Below are 24,391 nucleotides of genomic sequence, written 5' to 3'. Positions count from 1 at the left end.
ACCTGAAGTATAATAATAATAAAAAATAAATAAATAAATAAAAAATAAAAAAATAAAATTATTAAAAAAAATGAATAAATGGAGAAACGTCTTAGTTTAGTAATTTACAAAAAATCTCATAAAAAGTCCACGGCAGGTATCATACATGTAAACAGACATCTGTGCTGAGGCTTCTCTTTTCCTCTAATTATACCCAGCAGTTTTTCCTATATGAAAGAAGTGATTTTTCCTTCATAATTTTTTCATTACATTTCTCAAAACCTCTCTAAAAATATCACTTGCCTATAATGTGTGACAGTGATTTGTGACACCGAAAATTCATCACCTTCAGATGATTTTTTTCACTTGATATTAGAATGAAAATTAGGGTTTAATATATTACCATTTTATATATAACTTCCCACAAACAAAGCAGTAATAAATTATTGTACAGGCATAATAAGCAAGTGAGGGCTCTAAGTAATCATAAATAGTAATGACTATCTTCACTATTAGCATTTTAATAATAATTTATAAAAACATAATGAAGTCCTAATCAATCAAAAGTACACCATCAAAAGAGATTTATTTTGGTAAGGACTTTATCTAAAGTAGAAGTTAGTCTTTCAAACCTTGTGAAAGTGTTCCCCAAATATTCTCCTTAATTTAGGAAAAGGTTATTTGAATGTATGTGTTGAAATCCAGAGTTTTGGCACTTTCTTCTTACTAAGAACAGAAAAAGAAACAGCTGGAATTCAAAACATTTAAAAGCATATTTTAACATATATGAACTGCTCAGTTTTTGTCAAGTATTTTAATTGTTGTGTATTTGAAAATTAGTTCTCTTGTAAAACGAAGCTACTGAATTTTTGAATGCCTTGAATTGGGAGTATGCTTTGCATTATGATTTAAAATGCTTCGTCTATGTTGTTTTAAAACAACTAGGAAAACAGATGTCAGACATCTAATGTTGCTATTCTCAATCAGTGATCATTTTTAGTTAACTGTTCTTCGTCTCCAACTGTAATAAATTTGCTTTCACATGCATTTCTGGTCACAAGAATTGCAGCCCCTAAAAACGTGAAGCTGAGATTTGCAAATGCCCCAGAAGTTGTTATGCAAAGAAAGTCTCTGTCTCTCCTAAAAGAAAGAATTTAGGTGTTAATTAGAACTGCGTTTAGAGAGTTCTCTAAGTTCTAAGAAAATATATTTTCTTAAAAGAACTCCTCCTGAACACATCAAATAAACACAATGTGATGTTCTCAAAGAACAGGTTGAGAAGGTTGTAGTGTCTCAAAGACTATGGTCTTTGCCTTGTATTTCCATGTTTGAGAAAAACATTTCTGAACAAAAAGGAAGGTATAGACTTCTTCATTTTCTGCTAACACCTATTGACGTCTGGCTAAATTTTAACTTAGGTGAACAAAACAGGCCCAATGAGTATGAGAAATGTTAGGCAACAAAGCAGATGTGGCTGAATGTGCAATGTAGTTCATTAAATTTTGCACATGAACTCAAGGAGACTTTAATATAGATTTAGCACAACTATCTCTACCCCACAGACTAGAGAAATGGGATATTAATTTTTAAGTATTATTTCTTTAATTCTCTCAAGTTTCTCCTTCCTTATTAAAATTATATTTACTAACTTATGATTAGCACTTAAAATACCGTTCCTGTGCCTACACAAAACCATATTGTACCATAAAGCATGACATAAAACTTTCTCACTCATTCTCTTCATGAGAATTTAGTTACTGAAATGACTAAAAAGATCATATCAGGACAGACCTGCCTCTATCATCTGCATGAAACAGGGATCCAAAGCAGTATTTCATCCTGCCATTGCATGTTCCATTTTAACCTTGCTTGCATTTATGTGCATTTGCATTAATCCATGTGTACAATGCAAAGTCCGATGAATCATCACCATGCTGACGGTGACTGCTAAGTTAGAATTGTATTTTGAGAGAGGAAACGCCAGACTGTTCTTGAATTAAAATCTTGATTAATATTTAACAAGTTGTTCTACACCTTCTTTCTGCAACCTCTTGTCAAAAGCCACGTGTGCCTTGCTATTTTCAGAGTGAATCTGTAACAATGGGGTAATCTAATTGTTAGTTATTTTGTTATAGCCATCTGTGGTAGGCCAATTAGCGAGCAGCCTGGAATTCAGTTGAAGCACTTTCCAGACACAGTTTATTTATAACTTGATATTTATGGGGAACTCTAGTAAAACTGTCTCATAAAGGACCAAAGTTGCTGGTTCTGCAGTCCACAGTAGACTGCACATAAAGGCCGCTTCATCAATCATTCATGAACACAAGAGGAACACCCAAGTTTTTGGGACCATTTTTTTGTCCTCAGTCATTTTAGTGAGGTAATAGTCACAAATAGTATACTAAAGAAACCAGTTCAACTCATTTTCATTCAAATCTGCCTAGGGAATTAAACATCAGGCTGGAGTATTTTATAAGTAGCTCCACATAATTATTCCAGCTATAAAAATGTTTTCAAATCATTTGAACAAAATTTTGATCTAATCTGAAGCTGGGATTTTACTCCACAATGAAACAAAAGAATGAAACAAATTGAGAGCAAGCAAGGAGAGGAAGCAGGGTTGTGGAGGAAAACCAGTAGGAATGAGGGGATGTGCCTGACTTCCCTCACTCCAACTAGTAATAGCCACTTTGTCAACTTGAGGAAGTAGTTTTTTCCCAATGTGGACACTCAGCCATTTCTTTAATTCTGCCGACACTGGCCAGGCTATAAATAGATATCATGAGATTAGTACACATTTGTAAGACTACCCCTTCTCAACTTGAGAAAGGAATTAGTCTACAGGGAATGAAGTACTTCTGCTTACTAGGTTGACAAATATACTTCATCCACATAAGTTCTGTATAACCATTACCATTGAGCTATTGTGTAATTTAAAAAGACACTCATAAGAATGTGTTAGAAATAACTTATATCTGATTATTAATATGATAGTTTGATGAAATATGATAGTTATGACATTGTAAAATTATTAACATTAATTGAACATCGGCTATGTCCCAAACACTTTGATTACATTTTCTGATTTTACCTTCACAACAATACTATAGGATTGCTAGCATATCCCTGTTTTATAAACGAAAAAACTGAGAACATTATAGGTTAAGTAATTTACTCAAAGTCACATAGTTAATAGTAGGTAGATGTGGAAATTAAACCCAGGTCATCTCTTCCTAAAATGTAAATTAAAAAAAAGAACTCATATATTTACATGTATGTGAGGTTATACATACATACATTTATAAGAACAAGGCAAACAATAAAGACATAATACGGAAACATAAGCCTCATGAAATATTGATGTTCTCAGTTGAAACACTAATTAACCAAAAGATTATACTGTAGAGGCAGAAAATGGGGAAAATTCTATCAGAATCCCTATGGAGTTGAAAAAATATATATTCAGATTAGGATTCAGGACCCCTATTCTAAGTGTAGTAAATCACAATATCCAATGGACAAACCCAATACTTTTATTTTTAGAGTTTCTCTAGTGATTCTGATGTTCTGTTAGGTTTGACAGCTGCTTGCCCCAAAAGTCTCAAAGGTCTACTAGTTTCCATAACTCTTACATTACTTTTAACATAGGCAATTATTATTTACCAGCATCATAAAAGAAGTAAGAATTCAGAGCTGTTGCTATTAGTATTGTGCTTTTTAATATTACTCTCCTTTTTCTTTTCATATGACTTAGGGATGTATTTCATGATTACTATTCAGCCATATGTGATGTTGGCATAACTATAAACTTTCTGTGGCTCAATTTTTTTACCTATAAAAGAGAGATCATACTACATATATCATTATTTTATTGAGAGGGTTGAGGAAAATTCACTTGAAAATGATGTTTAGTAAAAATACACTTAAAAACATGTTCAGTAAAACATAAAGGCTAATGCAATTATAAGCAGTTATGACTACCAATTCATAATAAAATACTGAAATTAAAATATATACCAATTTCACTCATTTTTCCAAGACAGATGCTATGTGTCCTGATCATCTTTTTCCAGGATCCTTTTATGAGCAGACTAGGAATGTTAACTTCTTCTGATAACAGATAATCAGTGTTTGTCTTCATGAAAAAATGTCTATAAAAACTAAACAGAAAAAGGAGATGGCAAATTCTATTTAGTGTTTCTACTTGTTTCATGTAAGTCTTTACTGATTTCTCTTTGGCTGTAGACAGTAAGTCTTTTAAAAATTTTTCAATACTTTATATTTAAGAAAATTTTAAATATATGATTAAAAATAAGCCCCCATTAAAGTAATGAATGCTTTCAGACTTCTGTGGTATCTCTCAGTCTCCAAGTCATTAATGATTATATTAAATATCATATTTTTAACACTGGTATTTATATTGAACATTATTGAATAGCAAGAGAAAGTCACTTCAAATTCATAAAGCTAGTTAAAACTCGCACATTTGGTATAAGTCTTGTTATAAAATATCATGTAGGTTATAACGGAAATAAACTTTCTCAACCAGAGAAAATGGCAATTACAACTGAAGATATATTTCAAAGTGCTAAGCCTGGATCTGCACTAAGGAGAAGGTGATATTCTCTCTGGGTTGAAAAGATGAAGAAAAGCAAGTGGAGACATATCAGTTATGGAAAACAGATGTAAATGTTCTAACATGTTTATGACACAAAGCAAAGCAATTATCTCCTATCGCATAAGTGTATTGTGATTAGAAAAAACAAAAAATGAAAAATCCCAAGAAGAAAAGTTTAAATCCTAAATTCATTCCCAAGTGTGTCACTAATTCTAACATTTTCATGACTTTGGCATTGATAATGGGGTGTACAAAGCTTTATTGGGAGACAGTCCTTCATACTCTCTCGTTTCTGCTTGTTTGTGAGCAAACGTCCCGATGGTATTTGTTTCAAACTATCTTTTGAAGAGGTTTGTATACTGAACAGCCTTGGAAAACAGAACTAGTCTCTCCCTCTGGAGCAAAGGGCAGGTTTGCTCATAGCCTTTGAAGCTGAAGATCCTGTCTCCCTCTGGAGCCATGGGCGGGCATGCTTATTGTCCAGTGTAAGCATGGAATTCCTCTTCTGTAGCGCAATCTACCATATATGCAGGTGTCATCTGAATCCTTCCATGTGTTCCTGTGGAAATTGGGGCCCAAAAACACTGACACAAGAAAAATGATGATGGCCCTGCTACTACTATCGCTGTGAGTAATAACTGTCCTTTGTTTCTGACTTAGGAGTCTTATGCCTTCTGCCAGCATCCGTTACACTGTGGCAGGCTAACTTGTTAGCTTGCAAGTAACGTGAAATCTCAGACCTTTTCCAGTTCTTGGCACATTTTCCAGGTAAATGCAACTTGATATCTTAAGCACACACAAAAATAAATCTGAAGCTCACACTTCTGAAATAAGATTTTCTAAGAGTAAATTCAGACTTTGTCAACAACTAACTGTGTGGCCTTGAAAATGTCTCCCCAGGACTAAATTTCATAGTCGGTAAGATGGGGGTAATGATGTTCTTCTTGTGTCAGGATTGCTGTGATAAGCTAAATGAGTATATGTAAAGTACTTCAAATAGTGTCTCAGATTTCATAGATGTTTAATGCCTGCTATTAGTATTATTTATTACAAAATTGGGAGAGATAGGAGTATATAAAACAAACTATAATTTTGCCATCAATTATATATGTTATCATTTTAGTGCTTTTTTTGTTTTGATACTTATTTTCATAATATATATAAACCAATCAGGAAGTACTCTTTTAAAAAAATCTTTTAAAAATACGTTACATAGGTTTTCTTTAGGCTTAATTGATCAAAAGGAATACAGACTTATGCAGAGTTTAAATCCTTGCTCTGCCCCTTACAAATGGAACAGAGATCTTAAACAGTAAGATTACCAGAAGGCCCCTAGGAACTAGAAATTTGATTAAAGTTGCCATGTATAACTGGTTTATTGAAGAAAATCAGTTCCTTGGGGTATAAATACACAACCGTGACTGAAGCTGCTTTAAATATGGTATAATAAATTCCCCTTTCCACTCTTTGATGGCATTTCACCAGCCTCCATAACTTTTTGAACATGTTCAATAATAACACTGTCCAATGATACAGCTAATTCAGTCTTCACTGTCCATCCTTCAGGGCAATTTAGATTTGTGTTTAGATGGCCTTGGATGAAATGAAGAACAGTTGAGCTTTGCCAAACCCTCTTTGTGGATAAATTCCTCCACTGCTGAAAGTAGGAAGCGGAGATGGAGAAGCAGATATAGCACATAATTTGTTGTACCTCGAAGTGGGATGTGACCTTAGTCTCTAATTTAGTCTAGTTTTTCATGGTACTAATGGGCTACCCACAGGTTGTGCCATGACGTTCTTGGGGGTAATTTTAACCTTTACCCTTGCTTTTGCTGATGCCAAGGGCTGCCTTCAAGAGAAGTAGCCTAATTCTTCTTAAATGTTTCCATTAGTATAGGTCTTCACTTCTTTCTGTGTGGTGATGCTGAGGTCATGCCAATTTCTGCACTTTAACCTATATCTTTGGAATGGTAATTCATAGGTCAATGTTTCCATATTTAAGGCAAACGAAGAGCAATTTTCCAAAAACAGTATTTGCCCCACCTCCACTTTACCAGAGCATCTCCAGGCAGGAAGATTGCCTCTCCCAACAATTACTTGCCTCCCCAGAAGGTGCAACCCAATGTTTGTTCTTCCCCAGACTTCTTATGAAGACTGATATTGACTGTGTGTGAGACTGTGGAATGATGGCAGACAGCGCTCGGGCGGAGGATGCTGAAGACTGACATTGGCTGCGAGACTGTGGAATGATGGCGGACAGCGCTCGGGTGGATGATGCTGAAGACTGACATTGGCTGTGTGTGAGACGACAGAATGATGGCAGACAGCGCTCGGGCACATGATGCTGAAGACTGACATTGGCTGTGTGTGAGACGGCAGAATGATGGCGGAATGATGGCGGACAGCGCTCGGGCGGATGATGCCGAAGACTGACATTGGCTGTGTGTGAGACGGCGGAATGATGGCGGACAGCGCTCGGGCGGATGATGCCGAAGACTGACATTGGCTGTGTGTGAGATGGCGAAATGATGGCGGACAGCGCTCGGGCGGATGATGCCGAAGACTGACACTGGCTGTGTGTGAGACGGCGGAATGATGGCGGAATGATGGCGGACAGCGCTCGGGCAGATGATGCTGAAGACTGACATTGGCTGTGTGTGAGACTGTGGAATGATGGCGTGGAATGATGGCGGACAGCGCTCGGGCGGATGATGCCGAAGACTGACATTGGCTGTGTGTGAGACGGCGGAATGATGGCAGAATGATGGCGGACAGTGCTCGGGCGGATGATGCCGAAGACTGACATTGGCTGTGTGTGAGACGGCGGAATGATGGCAGACAGCGCTCGGGCGGATGATGCCGAAGACTGACATTGGCTGTGTGTGAGACGGCGGAATGATGGCGGACAGCGCTCGGGCGGATGATGCCGAAGACTGACATTGGCTGTGTGTGAGACGGCGGAATGATGGCGGACAGCGCTCGGGCGGATGATGCCGAAGACTGACATTGGCTGTGTGTGAGACGGCGCAATGATGGCAGACAGCGCAATGATGGCGGACAGCGCAATGATGGCAGACAGCGCTCGGGCGGATGATGCCGAAGACTGACATTGGCTGTGTGTGAGACGGCGGAATGATGGTGGACAGCGCTCGGGCGGATGATGCCGAAGACTGACATTGGCTGTGTGTGAGACGGTGGAATGATGGCGGATAGTGCTTGGGCAGATGATGTAAGTGTTTGAAGCCTCAAAGGTAGCAGTTTTCTGCATATGGGTAACTGACGGATTTTTAGCTTTAGACTTCATCCGTCATTCTTGAATAGTTGAAAGAGTCCAATCCAACATCCTCATTCAATTGTATCACATTAACAATATAATAAATACTATTTTAAACATTAAATTGCTTAATATATAGTAAGATGTTTGGGGCCACTTGTGGAAAAATGCAAATTCACAACAGACACTGCAAAGTAATTTACTAATGTTATTTTCCAGGTATTTCTCACAATCAAAGACCCATTTTTCTGTTGTCTTTTTGTGCTTGGTTGTAATTACACAGAATCAGGGGAGAGTGAAATATGACCACCCCTTTTGTCTTTCTGGGTTGCATAATCTTTGTTTCAAATGCACAACTCTAAAAAGTATAAGATTATAAATAAGTTAAACAGAACAAAATCACACTTAGTGCCCCAGATTAGAGCAGCAGCTTTGACCAGAACAGGCAAATTTCAAGCAAATAATTCATCTCCTCTGAATTATTACATCATATTTATAAAACAATTTTGAATTTGCAACATTTAAATATATATCTTCTGTTATTAGAAAGTGAGAATCCACACCTACAAACGCACACACATTAATATCACACAAAATTTTGACAGAAATTTTCTAAACTGTTTAAATTCAATATAAATAAAATCAATAATTCTGTTCCTTAAAGTAAAAATGTTCTCATTACAGTTTTTTGGCTGTTTGTTCTTTTGTACCCTAAGGCATTAACTAATAAATCCTCAGGTCAAAGAAGTAGAATCTATGCCTTGGGGTTTAGGATAGAGTAGGTGATATGAAGGTGGATACAGTAAAAAGTGTTTATCAGCATATAAACTGATACTCTGCTAGTGTGTCTTCCAGTAATTTTACTCAAAACAAATCTAATTCCCAGCAAGGACTGCTAAACGTAAAGAGACATAATCCATTTTTTTTTAATTTTGTCTGAATGGTATTTCTCCTTAGGTGTTCAGCCACAAAAGCTATGAACCTTTGGTTCTGATGTAGGCATAACCTTCAAGCTGTGCTTATATCTATCAGACTGCATCATCTTCACATTAGGGAGTATATCATTATGCTTTTATTCTCAATTGATGCAAAGTGGCCCTGTTATAACAGGAGGCCACACAGGGAGCATACAGAGTAATTTATTTTGCTTTCATGTTGTCACTCTGTGAGTATATCAGGCAAAGTTTTGCTGAAGAGATGGGAGAAAGCTCAAATTTTTTAGATCCCTTAGAAGGATGTAAAATTTAGGCTAAATTCTCATAATATGATTGACTGGAAAATGTTATCAACAAATCTCAATGGAGAAAACATGATGAATGAATGAATGAGGGTCTGTGAAACATGAAATGGTTGCTAAGTCATCTAGTGGCTCTGGACAATAAAATATGTATTTTTGATAGACATTGCCCACATTTCTAACTGCTATATCATGCAACTGTAGACTACATGCCATCAGACATGATTTTGAAGGCCAAAGGAGTAATATTTCATGGAATCAAAACCAGAAAGTAATTTAAAAGTCAATAACTCCCACCCTGAAAATAGTCTTGACCTCAGTTTTCAAAAGTGAATAGAGGGAATACGTTAGACTTATCGCCAATGCTTTCTAAGGAAGAGGTGTAGCCTACATTTGTTGTTGTTGTTGCCAGGCGGAGCTTGCAGTGAGCCGAGATCGCGCCACTGCACTCCAGCCTGGGCGACAGAGCGAGACTCCGTCTCAAAAAAAAAAAAAAAAATTCTCTTAATGGACTATAAAAAACTGTTAGTACTAGTAACTCGGAGAGCTAACATTCCTTTCCTCAGAGATTATTAAATTCTTAAAGAAAAATAAAGAAACAAAGACAGCCTTCTTTAGTGGTCCCAAGAGGGAAGCTTCCAGAAGGACAAGGCTGATGTTTCGTGCTTTCCCTTTTGTGTGATCAAAGCCGGAGCTAACTGTCCTGTAAGGACAAAGCCTGATCCATTTTAGAACCCCACAGAGCCTGCCTTCCGGAGCGGGGTGACTAGATTAAAGAGAAACCAAGATCAGCTGGGAATAAAAAATGACTGTCTAAAGGAGCACTTTTACATTTAAAATAATAAAATACTTGACAATACAAACTTGGAGTTTGGTATGCTTTAGGTAAAAACAAATAAAATTGAATCACAAAGAGTTACAGAAAATTAAATATATGAAAGGAAATTTCATAAATAAAACTTTCAGCAATTCAAGAATTTATATCAAACAGGAGGACTGAAAACCTCACCTTTATGTTCTGTGATGGTCTCTTAGGCTCAAGAAATTATTTTGGGGTTTTAATATCAGGACAATTTTTCAGTACCTGAAAATTCATTTTTCTTACAAAACTAGGAAGGCTCAAATTTATTTTACTCTTTAGATACATTTTATGGTTAAAAAATCAGGGAAAACATTTCATCAGATCACAGCTAGGGAACCCAAGGAAAATTTCAGAGCCAAAAATAGTTTTGTTATAATTCAACCAGGAATAATAGTTTTCTTGTTGAAAATATTTCCCCTGTGCTAAAAAAAAGAGAAAAAAAAGAAAAGAAAAAGATATCCTGCCTACTCTTGAAACACACCTGCACATGTTTATACACATTCTCACACATCTCACATTCATACTCACTTATTTGGAAAAGTCTAGTTACAAAGAGCGACAGAAAAAAAAGTGTGCAAATAAAAGACCTGCTTTCCCTGGACCTCACAGAGGCCTTTCCCATGCCTTGGACCTCCAGAGATTCACATGAGAGTTTTGTTCCTGCTGCAGTTTCTGTCTTGGCCTTATTCATATGGACACCTCCTCCCCGACACACCTCCTTGTATCCTAAGTTCTTCTCTTTTTTCTCTCCAAAACCTTGCTTATTATCTCTCTGATTTCTGTCATATTCAAAATTTAAACCATCATCACAAAAAGCAGTGGAGCTCAGGAGTTAAGAGCATGCCGTCTTCACAGTTATACAGATCTGAACTGAAATCCAGGTCTAGAAATAACTGAATAGTACTTCTCAAGTTATTTAACTTCATAAATGAGAAATTTCTTATATAGATAAATACTTACTGCTTTAGGGTTAATGAGGATTAAGTATAATAAGGTGTATTAAACACCCTGGATAGAAACTAAAATATACATTTTGTCCACAGTCACTGTTATTATCACATCTAGATATTTCCCAAATTCTTGACTTTACTCTGGTTTTTCTCTCAGCACATATTTAACTGTATAATGGGCATTTAACTCAGATCGACCTATCTGAGGAAATTAACATATAATTTCCTAAACCAAATCCACTCTATTAATTTCTGTCTTTAGGCTTAAACCTGTAAGACATTTGTTCCTCTTCTTTTTATCCATCATTTCTGCTGTTTCATTAGTGACCAAGTAATAGAGCCTTTTCTGAAATAGGTCCATGTTTCGCATAGACTACTACAAATAACTCCTATCTCGACTTCTGAGTTTTGGAGTTCCTTGACTTTTAATCTTTGAAAGCATAGCTCAAAGAACATACCCTTGATCAAAGAGTTCTGATGACCAAAATAACTAGTGGATTTGAAAAAAGTAGAATTTCACCAATATCTTTAAAGTCTTCATGAAATTTTTTCTCATACTTTAAGCAGACAGAATCATATCATCAGTTATCTGAAGATATGCATATCACACTTTTGTATAGTTGTGTTAATAAATATTTGCAAAATTAGGATGCATTGTAAAAACCTGAAGTGTAAATACCCTTGAACAGCAAAAAGTAATCCAGGCTATCAGTCCATCAATTTTTAACAGACTCTTTTCTTACATTCAATTGTTTTAACTCAAACAAATAAATTATCTTCCAACATGATTATTATAAAAGATTAAGTAGAAATTATTTTTTAAAGTTTAAGAATTTACTGTCATAATAGCTAAACTTAATAGAATTCATTGACATACTTTTATACAAAGAGAAAAGAATAGCTGGAAAGGAATGAGGAAAAACAGCCCCACTTTAAAGATACATTCAAGGTATATCAAAATGCTTTTAGTACAAACCAAATTTACTCAGGTTTATAAAATCTTTGGACACATCAAGATCAAAATAGAAGTAATGAATCAGATTTTGCATTCTGATTTTACTAGAATAAGTGGCACCAAATTAAATCCTCACCAAATATCTTTGGAGGCTTCAAGGGCTGTCTCATTTGTGCTCACAAAATAAGTTCATTTCTGCAGATTTTCTACTATACTGCTGGGCACAGCAGTTTCCTCATGGTTGCGTTTGACTTCTAAGGCCAAAATCTCACCACACCAATATTGCATGATACCATTTCCTGATTTATGTCTTGCTTTGTCACTTAAATACCTCTTTAACAATAAACATGCCAATATTTATATTAGGTTGGTGCAAACATAATTGTGGTTTTTACCATTACTTTCAATGGCAAAAACCGCAGTTACGTTTGCACCAACCTGATAGCATTTCTCTCTTTCCCTCTGATTTATAGGTTATATTCGATAAGTTCTCATGTGCAAAACTTCATTCTAGAAGGACTTCATTCCTCAGATAAATCACCTTATGCAGATGGACACCTGTGTGTTACCAGTCATTCATTTATTAGACATATATTGAATTCCACACTAAACTCAGCTAGGAAAATCATGCTACAGATGAAGACATCAGGAATTTTTATCACTTAGGGCAAACAAAAATGGAAGAAGTATGCTTACAACACAGTATATAGGTTGTTTTCACTTTGGTTCTTCTTGGGTAGAGAGTACTAATAGAGATTATTTGGTCTGTGAGAGTTTTATTCAATCAATATACCACACCATAAGTAGAGGATTGTAATATTAGCTGAATTCCAGCTTGAACAATTCACAAGTTAGATTTCTGAACTAGAGAAGAGTGTCTGGTAATTGAATAGAAATTATATTTACTGAGAAAGACCTATGTGTTCTTGTCTTTGGAACATTTGGTTACCATTCAATAAAATTTGAATCACAACTATCAACATTTATAATGCAAACAAGCTACTTACATGTTATAACTATATAATAATCAATTTTAATGAAATTGCATCATTCTGTAGTTATATAAAATTGGCCAAACAACTGTGTCATGATTCAAACAACTGTGTCACTAATAGAAATCATGATTTCATTCAGTTTTTTTCCCTATAAACAGTGGGTATAGATTTTAATTTATCTATACCTACTATTAAGTGGGCCTCTAATATAAATCTGTACATGTACCAGATATATTTTGAAAATATAGTAGTCCAGTGACAATAATTCTGTAAAAAATTCCCTATCATACTCTAGTGATTTTTTTCTCTGTCTTGCTAGCATGGCACTAACTGCCCTTTGTTATAGGATATATTCGTAAGGATATATACAGGTTGAACAGCCTTGGAAGATAGAGATAGTGTAAACATCCAGAGAAAAGGGTAGATTTGCTTATAGCCGATTTCCTCCCAGAGCTAAGAGCAGGCATGCTTACTACCATTCATAAAAAAGTTGGGTTCCCTACACTCATAGTTCTCCTGAAGTGGCACCCACTCTGTGCAGTCATTCATCTGGGCTCATCTGTGTTGCTTCTATAAGACTTGGGTTCAAGGGGGTTTGAAACACTCAGGCATGTGTATGTTGATGATGTTTGCTGAGCTGGGAGTAACAAAGATTTATGTCCCTCACCTGAGAGTCACATGTCTTCTCTGAGGATCCATGAAATCATGACAGGCTTACTTGTTAGTTTGCAAGATAGGTAAAATCTAAGACTCTTCAAAACTCATGAAAGTTTTGGAGATGAGTTGGGATGGTAACAGAGACAGAGCCTGTTAAAGGAATTGTGAGGATCTCACAGGCAGAATAACAAGATTTGAGGGAAGTTCATGGGGACCAACAGTCAACACGTTGACCTAATTATATTGTCTACCAGGAAAGAAACAATCCTCTACTTTATTGTCTGTAAACATTGTTTCATAATATTGTGGAATATTTTCAAAGACAGCTTTCCAAATTTTATAACAAAGTATTGTTTTATGTTATACGCCCCTAACTATAAGTGGATAGGGAATTGTTATTCACTTGGATAATTGGAGAAAGAGGGAACAATATGCTAGCAGTCTCCACCATAGTGAAAGATTCATTCAGAAAATACTCTTTCAAAATATAGTGCTACATCATCTGTTGCAAGTGTTCACTTTTTTTACGTCCCATTTTAAACATGGCAGCTAATAGTTTTTTTTTAAGCCATTTTCCTTTTGCTCTGAAGCATCCAACCCAACTATGTTTCCCAGCTTCCTTTTTGGTTAGGTATGTCAAAGCGACTGATTCTGACCAAGAGAATATTGGAAAAAGTACAGACACAATCTGCAGGGCTATGGAAATTTCCAGTGAATTTCCCAAGCATTTTCTCTCTTCTCAAATCAGTTGGCCTAATGTAAATGATCCAGTTGAACAGTCCACAGCACAAGGGAAAATATCAACAAATCTTTTTTTTTTTTTGTAAAGAGATAGTAAATATTATACATTTGCAAGACACGTAATTCTTCAAACACATATTTTTCCTTGTTTTTTTTTTACGCTTTAAAAAAGCGAAAAGCATCCTTAGCTCTGGGGCCATACGAAACAAGCTGTGGGCTGGATTGGACCCATAGCAGGGGAGACAGCAGAGGCATTAAAGAAAAGGAACCTATATCACTGCAGGAAAGAGACCTTTAGAAGGTGATGTGAGCAGGTAAGTCTCTGAGATTTGAAGTTCTGTGTTTATTCTTTTTTTCCTTAAAGTAGTTAGTCTAATATTGTTATGGTAGTATTTCTGACAAGTTAAATCTGATAACAAATTTCCTCATGTATCACAAATAATTTGCTTAATTGAAGGGGAAAATGAATTAATATTACACTGATTCTGAACTTTAGAAAATACAGCTGTACCAGCTGAAGAACAGGTAATGATCTTTAAGGAGACAGAACACTCCTAAAAGATTCACAACACAAATGAGATAAATTCATTACATTTTTGCCTTTATTTTACTGTCAGTTCCCAAATGGCAGACTTATCCTGAAGAATTTTTATTTAGATATTTCCACATGCTAATTACTAACATATTATAATTCATGTGGCAGATATCAGAACTCTGATGGTTACTTCCCTAGTGTTTGGAACATGAGCAACGTATTTTTTTAGAACTAAAAAAAGTTCATTTTATTTGCAGCATTGACATCTTATTTATCCATCAGCTAAAGGTAAGAATCATCTTCAATGAATGACAACTTGCCAGGCTCTCCCAACCGTTAAACAAACGCCCTTCCAAAAATGGGAAGCTATATAATATTTTAAAATCATAATATGCTTTGTGACCTAGAATGTGATTTCTGCAAAAGTTAAATGCTTATAAAATGTTGAGATACACCATTAGCTTTAAATCACATATGCTGTAAAGGAGTATAAATCCATTCAGGGCTTCAGTACTTTAGACTTCACATTACTTATATTTTTATACTCATATTATTCTGGTTAGAAATAAATCAGTTAGAGTGATAGACTGACATCCAGGATTGGCTAAAATATTATGCCCAAGACAAACAAGCTTTCTTGAATATGGTCAAGGAGGTGAAATGTTGGATATTGTTCTATCCCACAAGGTTAAGGTAACTTGGAAGATAAATGAAATTATCTTGACTGAAGGCTGAGGGAGACCAAAAGGACAGCTTGCCAGCATGAATCTTTTTGTTAGAATAATATGCAATTGCTTTTAAGTCATCTTTGTATTTTTCAAGTGTTCCTGCTCTACTAGTAAAATCACAGTCAGTGTTGTGCAATTAACTAGCTTCTTATTACGTAATTATATTTTGATATATAATCTTAATTTTCTAAGTTTTTTTTTTTTTTTTTTTTGGCAATTGGTTCATTTTTGTTAGGATGTGTAGCTAGTAGTTTATGCAATAGACTTTGGTGGTACCAGGGGAATTTTGGTGGTATTAAATAGCCAATGATTATGGTAAAGGCGAATAATAGCTCTATGCTAAACTTTGAAAAATTCCCCTAGATTAGATGTAGTAAGATAGGCATTTATGGAAGAATTATACATATATATGTTAATATTTGTATTACAGACACAAACATTACAAGATTTTAATTTCCTACAAATTAATAAACGTGGAGATATAAACATATGAATTATCGTAACGATTAATAATAATATACACCCAAATAAGGAAATGTGATAAACCCCAAATCAAACTCACGTTCAAAGTGGTGCTGCACACAGCATGCCTTTACTATACTCTTGGTGTTTGTGAGTGATCTGGAATTGCAGTTCAAATAAAAATGATGCAGATTCCAATTTGCTAAGGAGAATAATCATGATGAGTAAACTTTACATGCATACCATATGGATGAGCAAATTAACACATAGAGGGCAGGTGTCTCACTCATGTTCAGAGTTCTTGAAAGAGAAAGATAAACTCCCAGATCAATCTTTTGTCCTCATAACATAATCTCATATGCCACTGTCCAAAACAGGTGACATATCTAGAAATAGTATATGGTTTCCAATATATCTTATTGCTATATATACCTTATTGCTTTATATTATTTAGATTCCACTAAAGTATGTGTTTCAAAATCTGAATGCATTTTGTGGGTAAAATGAAACCTTGCAGCAAATATTTGAGACACAACATCTAAATCTAATCTATTGCCTAGGAAGCTGTATTGTACAAGTACACACAATCAGGCACATCAGTGTTTACTCTTCACTTTTTTATCAAATACAATATTTTGAAAATATGGCATTCAGGTCATAAAAATCCAGAAAAGGTCTAAAGAGGCAAACTGAAGTGAAATATTTAGATAAGCTTAAAGGACATATAAAATTTCATAAATAGAAGTGTTTTACATTTAAAAATATCATTGATGGACTAAGAAATATCAAGTAGTAATAACACATTGAAATGCAAAATTTGCTTTTAGACATTTATTTGCACAGTTACATTTTACAAAACTTCAACAGTTTTTCAGATTTAAGTCATGAAGGCATCCTTAAGACATTCAAATCATAACATCAAAAGCTCTGTTTTGATCAGTTTGTCTTGGAATCTTTCTAAAATATTTTCTTAAAGTTGATTTCATTCATCCAGATTTTAGAAAGATAAAGTGGTTCAACTTCGTTGTCAATTTCATTATGTTTATTAATCAAATATATATAACAAAATATATTTGTTTAATAAAATAATTATACATAATTTATATACAATATTAATTTATAATTAATAAGCATTATATATATAATTTTTTAAAAAGAAGCATGATCTTGCTCTGTCACTCTCCCAGGCTGGAGCATAGTGGAGCAATCATAGCTCAATGTAACCTCAAACTCCTGGGCTCAAGTGATCCTCCCTGCTGACCAGCCTCCCAAGTAGCTAATACTACAGGCATGCACCACTATGTCTGGCTAATTTTTTTTTTTTTTAACAGACAGGGTATTCCTATGATGCCCAGGCTGGTCTTGAATTTGTGACCTCAAGCAGCTCTCTCACCTTGAGCTCCCTAAATGCTGGGATATCAGGAATGAGCCTGAAAATCTATTTTTAGTCATCAAATTGCTTTATGACTAACCAAAATAAGTGTGATCACTAAAGTGAGCAAGTAAAAGAAGAAACTTGGAGATAAAGTTAAAACTTCAATGTTCCTTATTGCAGGGGTATAGAAAGATATTCAGGTCAGCTTGGTAGAAACATGTGAGAAGGGGAAAGAGACAAGAACTCACACTCCATTTGATCCAGTGGGTATGTAAAGTTGGGTATGTAAAGTTTACTAAAAGGCCGAGAAGGAAACTAAATTCCTTGTGGCTATGTAATGAAAGTCTCAATTACATGTACTAGAAGCTATTAGGCACTTTTCCCCCCTATGTCAAATCTTTCTCTTGAGGTACCATGAATGAATTGTAATCATCCTCACAGTGTGGGAGGGAAAGCCAGAGTGTGTCATCACAGAACAACAAGTTCAGTCTTCTGCTAATATTAAAGTTCTATTTCTAGTTTTACCACTGGAGTTTCAATAATAAATCAAAAATAAATCTCCTGTGGTGGAGCCCAAAACCTCATCAATTTTATTACTTTTGAACTTTGGGTTTTATTAACAATAGAATTATACATAATGACCCAAGATATCTCCATAAAAGGGACACTGTTGGAATGAGAAACTTGACTAGGCACAGCAGAGACTGCTATTTATCCACCACTACCCATTTTCTTATTCCTTCATACTGATAACATTTAGCTGGGCACAGTATCACCTCAAAAAGAAGCTACATTTCCCTACTTCCCTTACTAGAGTAGCATGACTAAGTCTTATAGGAAATGAATGACACCATTATGCATAATTTCTGCAGTAAGCCATCAGCAAAGTGATTTTCTTTTCCTTTTTTTCTTCTTGCTACTTACACACAGTGATCTTGAGTTATCATGGACCGTTTTGGAACCAGGTCAAAAAGAACAAGATTTTAGGTCACTGTGTATCAACAACACAGAAGGAGCCTACGACAGCTTCAACAATATAGCCAAATGCTAGTTCAGTCTTTTCCATGAGAGAAATAGGTATCTATTTATTTAAGCCACTGCTTTTGGTGTCTTGGTTACACACAATTAAGTAGTTTTCTAGCTAACAATCTGAATATAACCTATATTTACATGGTAAGCTATCTGAGTATTCAAGAGAAAAATATTTAAGTAAATTGTAGTGTTCCCATAAAATGGAGCATAATGCAGTCATTAAAAGTTATGGCTGTAGGCCGGGCGCGGTGGCTCACGCCTGTCATCCCAGCACTTTGGGAGGCCAAGGCAGGTGGATCACAAGGTCAGGAGATGGAGACCATCTTGGCTAACACGGTGAAACCCCGTCTCTAGTAAAAAAAAAATACAAAAAAACCCCCAAATTATCCGTGCGTGGTGGCGGCGCCTGTGGTCCCAGCTACTCGGGAGGCTGAGGCAGGAGAATGGCGGGAACCCGGGAGGCGGAGCTTGCAGGGAGCCAAGATGGCGCCGCCGCACTCCAGCCTGAGGGACAGGGCGAGACTCCGTCTCAAAAAAAAAAGTTATGGCTTTGATGATGATGGGAATATCTTTTTTACAATTAAAATGAAAACTGGCATGTAAATTAATTTTGTATCATTTCAAATATAAAAATACACAGAAGGCCGGGTGCGGTGGCTCACGCCTGTAATCCCAGCACTTTGGGAGGCCGAGGCCGGCGGATCACTTGAGGTCAGGAGTTCAAGACCAGCCTGGCCAACATGGTACACTGGCCAACAATTCCCTACACTGCTCGTAACTTTATTACATAACTTACTTTGATATCCAGTGTAAAGTTTTATTGTGTTAATTATGGATGAATCATCTGGAATGCACTAAATATATTTTGAAGGAAAAAAAACTATTTTTATGTGGCCACAGGGGTGGAAAGTACTAAATTACTCTCTTTGGTTAGAGGGTAAAGATTTTCCTGTCAATTTCCATTTGAAGTTCAAATTAATGTGAAATGGTTTCAGAAACGTGTAAACAGCTTTCACCTAACAAGATTATACTGTCTATGAAGAAAGAAAATTAAGAATATATTTCTTAGGTTTTATGCAGAGATAAATCCCAGAGGGACTAAATGGAAAATATGATTAACTTGAATCTACCAGTTTGAAACTGTAAGATGGAAAACACATTTAAAATTTTTAATAATGTTCCTTCAAACTTTTGCATCATTAGTCAAATAACAAAAATTTTTGACTAAATTGTATTGACATTTTAAATGTTACTTTGCTGAAAATACATGAACATATGTGAAAGGGTACTAAATTTGGCCCTAAAACACCTTGCTGCACATACACAACTTGAAGAAAACATAAAGCAAATTGGTGTTATACAATATTATTCACAGGTTCTTTTTCTAACTGAAACCATGACCCCTCTTCCCATACCTTTTGATACAGGACAAAGGAAACATTTGTCTCAAAATGTCTCCAATCATGGAAACACAAAAGTGACTTCTAGCCTTGCCATTGACAATGGAAATGTATTCAAAATATAAAATCTATGATTCCTATTTTTTATTTTTGTAGTCATTATTGTAATCTCAAATGTTTTCCTGGTCCAGGTAATACATACATGACAACAAATCTTCTATTAGTTTAAATAATCCAAATATTAGGCCAGGCGCAGTGGCTCACTCCTGTAATCCCAGCACTTTGGGAGGCCGAGCTGGGCGGATCACCTGAGGTCAGGAGTTCGAGACCAGCCTGACCGATATAGTGAAACTCTGTCTCTACTAAAAATACAAAAACTAGCTGGGCGTGGTGGTGGGCACCTGTAGTCCCAGCTACTCGGGAGGCTGAGACAGGAGAATTGCTTGAACCTGGGTGGCAGAAGTTGCAGTGAGCTGAGATCGTGCACTCCAGGCCTGGGCGACAGAGTGAGATTATGTCTCAAAAAAAAAAAAAAATCAAATATTACTTAAAATAGAACAACAACAACAGATATTAATGTTTCCCTAAATTTGGGATTTCAGAAGGCGCTGTGATGTGCACTGCAAAGATGCCTGGATATCACTGAACACTGGCCATGGATTGAGAATGTCAAATCATGTAGTTAAAACCAAACAGAAGAATCTAGAGGCATAAAGGAAATAAGAGCCAAATAGAGTGAAAGACACTGAGAAAGAAAATGAAACAAATGAAGATTAGATTTAATGGGAGTGAGAACAGGTTACATGTAAAAAAAGAAGTTTGTAATTAAAAGGCAGTTTCAGACTATAAACTGGAATTGTTATATATAAAAAGTAAGTTATTCCTAATTGCTGGAAGCAAGGTGTGTCTCGTGATATTTAGGAATGCTAAATATCTTAAAATTGCCCTTTATTTTAATGATTTTGCTAACACCTCATACTATAAAAATAGACAACTGTTTGTATTTAGAAACAGAAAAAAATGTTACAAAACTACATTTTAACTTTAATCTTAGAAAACTTGCTTAATATTAACTTTGTTATTGAATTCTTGGTACGTTACCGCCGTGGGCTCAAAACACTTATTAAAAAATCTATATCTTAGTTATTCCATTCGAAGTGGTAGAAAAGCTTCAAAATGATAAATCCTGTTGAAGGCAACTATAAACAACATTTGATTCATATATATACTAAAACTTGTTATAAGTAATGAATGATTTAGATAGAGCACATTCAGCACTGTCTAGTGATGAACATTTATTATGGGAATACCACCGCAGATGAGGCTGTGGTAGATAGTAAACCATCAATCAGATGTGACCCCACAACAAATGTACCTCATCAACTGCTTTAATATGTCATGAAGCTTCCAAATAGACATCACTGGACCATTTGTTAAGCCCAAACTACTTTTTCACTGACAAAGCAAAAGACATTTGGTATTTTCATTCATATGTAATATCACAACAAATCAATGAGACCTAGTAATCCAAAATAGAATTTATACGAGGATGGTCCATTGAAATTCAAACCTTAGTTTCTTGCACAAATTGCTCTTAATGATGATCTTTTATTTTATTTTTTAACCAATGTTATAAGAGTGAGGATTGCATTTAGATTCTAAAACTTTAAAATGTCTATATAAAACATGTTTCTGTTGAAGCAGAATGGGGGAAAAAATTCCTTACCACTTACATTTCTGTTATAAAACTAAGTATTATGTCAATATCATATAACACTGCAAGAAGAGCAAAAATTAGTGTATTTGAAAGCTCTAATACTCATGCAGGCATGATAATTACACTATCAAAAATGCTATTTAGTGGTGCAAAAAAGACTTATTTCCAAAAATATCACAATGTAGACTAGGCTTCTGAAATCAAAGAACACCATTTAATCCTTCTGCCACTTTGATTAGTTATGTTTAGTTTATCCCTGCAATTAATTGGGTGTATCTCTATCTCTCCTGCTAATCTGCATAATTTTGTTTTACTTTATGTTCCTTTTTAGACTGCAAGGTGCTTGACTATATAGAAAACCTACTTTATTTGGTTTCTGCCTCATGGTGCCTCATGTGTAATACTTATGTGTTATTTTATAATCACCTTTCAAATATGGCCTTTGAAAACCCACATAGATATAGTAAAATGTTCACACAAATATTTAAGTACCATGTTTTTACACTCCTGTATTCAGATATATTACACATTTTGCAATATGAAACAAATTCCTGAAAACCAGCTTCTCTTGCCTTTGAAAATGCTCCTGAAGTTCAAAGAAGACTAAGTATCAAGGCTTCTTTAAGAAATGCATCACTGCTCCCGGAAAAGCAAATAAAAGGGCCTTTGAAGAGAATTCTGAAAGAATGTCTCCAAAGTGGGTCTTTCCTCCGACTTTGGAATAAATGTTTAACTTGAAGAAAATTACTTCAAAATTTGCGTTAGAAATTTCTATTATTTTTAGAAAACAGTCTACCATGGATCTGATTCCTTGCATATTCTTGCTGAGCGTGCCACAACGCAAAGCGGAATTATCCTCTGACTCTGAACTCTTCCTGCACCAGGTCAGTCAAGTGGACAGGTGAAGATAACTAACTTAACAACTACTCATTCCCCAGCGGAAGGAAATTCTAAGTATACTGTTGGCTGTACAAGATTCTGAGGACGGATGCCGTGGCTCAGGCCTGTTATCCCAGCACTTTGAGAGGCCCAGGCGGACGGATCACTTGAGGTCAGGAGTTGGAGACTAGCCTGGCCAACACAGGGAAACCCCATCTCTACTAAAAGTACAAAAATTAGCCGGGTGTGGTGGTCCACACCTGTAATCCCAGCTACTCAGGAGGCTAAGGCATGAACATTGCTTGACCCAGCAGGTGGAGGTCGCAGTGAACTAAGATGGCGCCGCTGCACTCCAGCCTGGACAACAGAGCGAAACTCCATCTCAAAAAAAAAAAACAACAACAAAAACCTCCCGGGCTCCTTCACTGTGGCATGAGCAGCGCCGCCTGACCTTGTGGTGTTTCCCCGTGGGGGACCTGGGGTAGGTGAAGTGGAGCGTCACATCCATGAGCCTGCTGCTTCCCGTGCTGAGTATGCAGCTTGTCCGCTGACTTGCTCTGATCCGTTGCGTTGTTGTCTCCTTTGGGGACCCCGGAGTTCTGACAACCAGTCTGCTCGTTTGAACAGTCATCTGTTTTGAAATCTTTTTACTAGCTGTCATTCTTTATGAAGTTGGAGACATATGACAACTAATAACATATATATATATATATATATTTTTTTTTTTTTTTTTTTTTTTTTTTGAGCCGGAGTCTCGCTCTGTCCCTCAGGCTGGAGTGCGGTGGCGCCATCTTGGCTCCCTGCACGCTCCGCCTCCCGGGTTCCCGCCATTCTCCTGCCTCAGCCTCCCGAGTAGCTGGGACCACAGGCGCCGCCACCACGCCCGGATAATTTTTTTGTATTTTTTAAGAGAGACGGGGTTTCACCGTGTCAGCCAGGATGGTCTCGATCTCCTGACCTCGTGATCCGCCCACCTCGGCCTCCCAACTAATAACATATTTTATAAAAATGATATATGTTATACTAGGAAATTAATGGACACATTTTGAGAGAAATTCTTAAAAGAAATGCTTGAAAAACCTTTGCTGGTACATAATATTGAATTGTTATCAAATTACCTAGTTACCACAGTGAATACTTTTGGGAATATCTTCCAATTGGTTAATGGGATATTCAGCAGCACTCTATTTTCATTTTAAATATGTATAGAATCTGAGAGTTGGACGGGAATATGTAGATAATCTCTCATCATAATGAAGATTGTACTCTGCTCAAACTTCTAGTGACAATAAATATTAATGGTCCCAAGATAGATATATCACTTTTGGATGATTTGTAGTCATCAAGGAACTATTTTATACGTTGATCTGAAATCTGGGACTTCTTAAAGCATCAATTAATTTAGTGAAGCCTTCTTTCTCTTCTTTCCGGTTTCTTCTTCTTTTTTTTTTCCCTTTGGAACACACATTTAACCATCTAGGGCAACCTTTCCCTGTCTCATTGATGCCTCAGACTACCTCTTTTCCTATTTCCACATGATTCTGAAGAAAGTGATCTTCTTCCCCATTATCCAGACTTTACACTTTTTTTTCACATTCTTCTGAAGAAAAGTCTAACACTCTATTCACCATTGTCTACATGTTCTTTAATCCAATATTTCAAAAAGCATGACATCCAGAATGTTTCCTCACAAAATCTGCATATCATATGAATGGAGCCAAAATGTGAATTTGCCTACTTTTTCTTAACATTCACATCATGTTGCCTGCTTAAATAGGAATTCTTAAAATGTGAAATGATGCCAATGATATTTAAGCCATTCAAAATTAAAGTGTTTATATTTATGCAGGCTAGACTTAATCATATTAGTGTCCAATGATCATCTTCTGCTTCTAATATATGAAAGATTCTTATTAAATACTGGTTAATAGAATCAAGAACTGTTTAATGAATTTTTACTTTTTATGATATTGAACTGTGACACTGCTGGCCAAA

The sequence above is a fragment of the Pongo abelii genome, chromosome 2 (assembly GCF_028885655.2).
Source record: "Pongo abelii isolate AG06213 chromosome 2, NHGRI_mPonAbe1-v2.0_pri, whole genome shotgun sequence".
Taxonomy (NCBI): domain Eukaryota; kingdom Metazoa; phylum Chordata; class Mammalia; order Primates; family Hominidae; genus Pongo; species Pongo abelii.
This window is presented reverse-complemented; position numbering follows the sequence as displayed.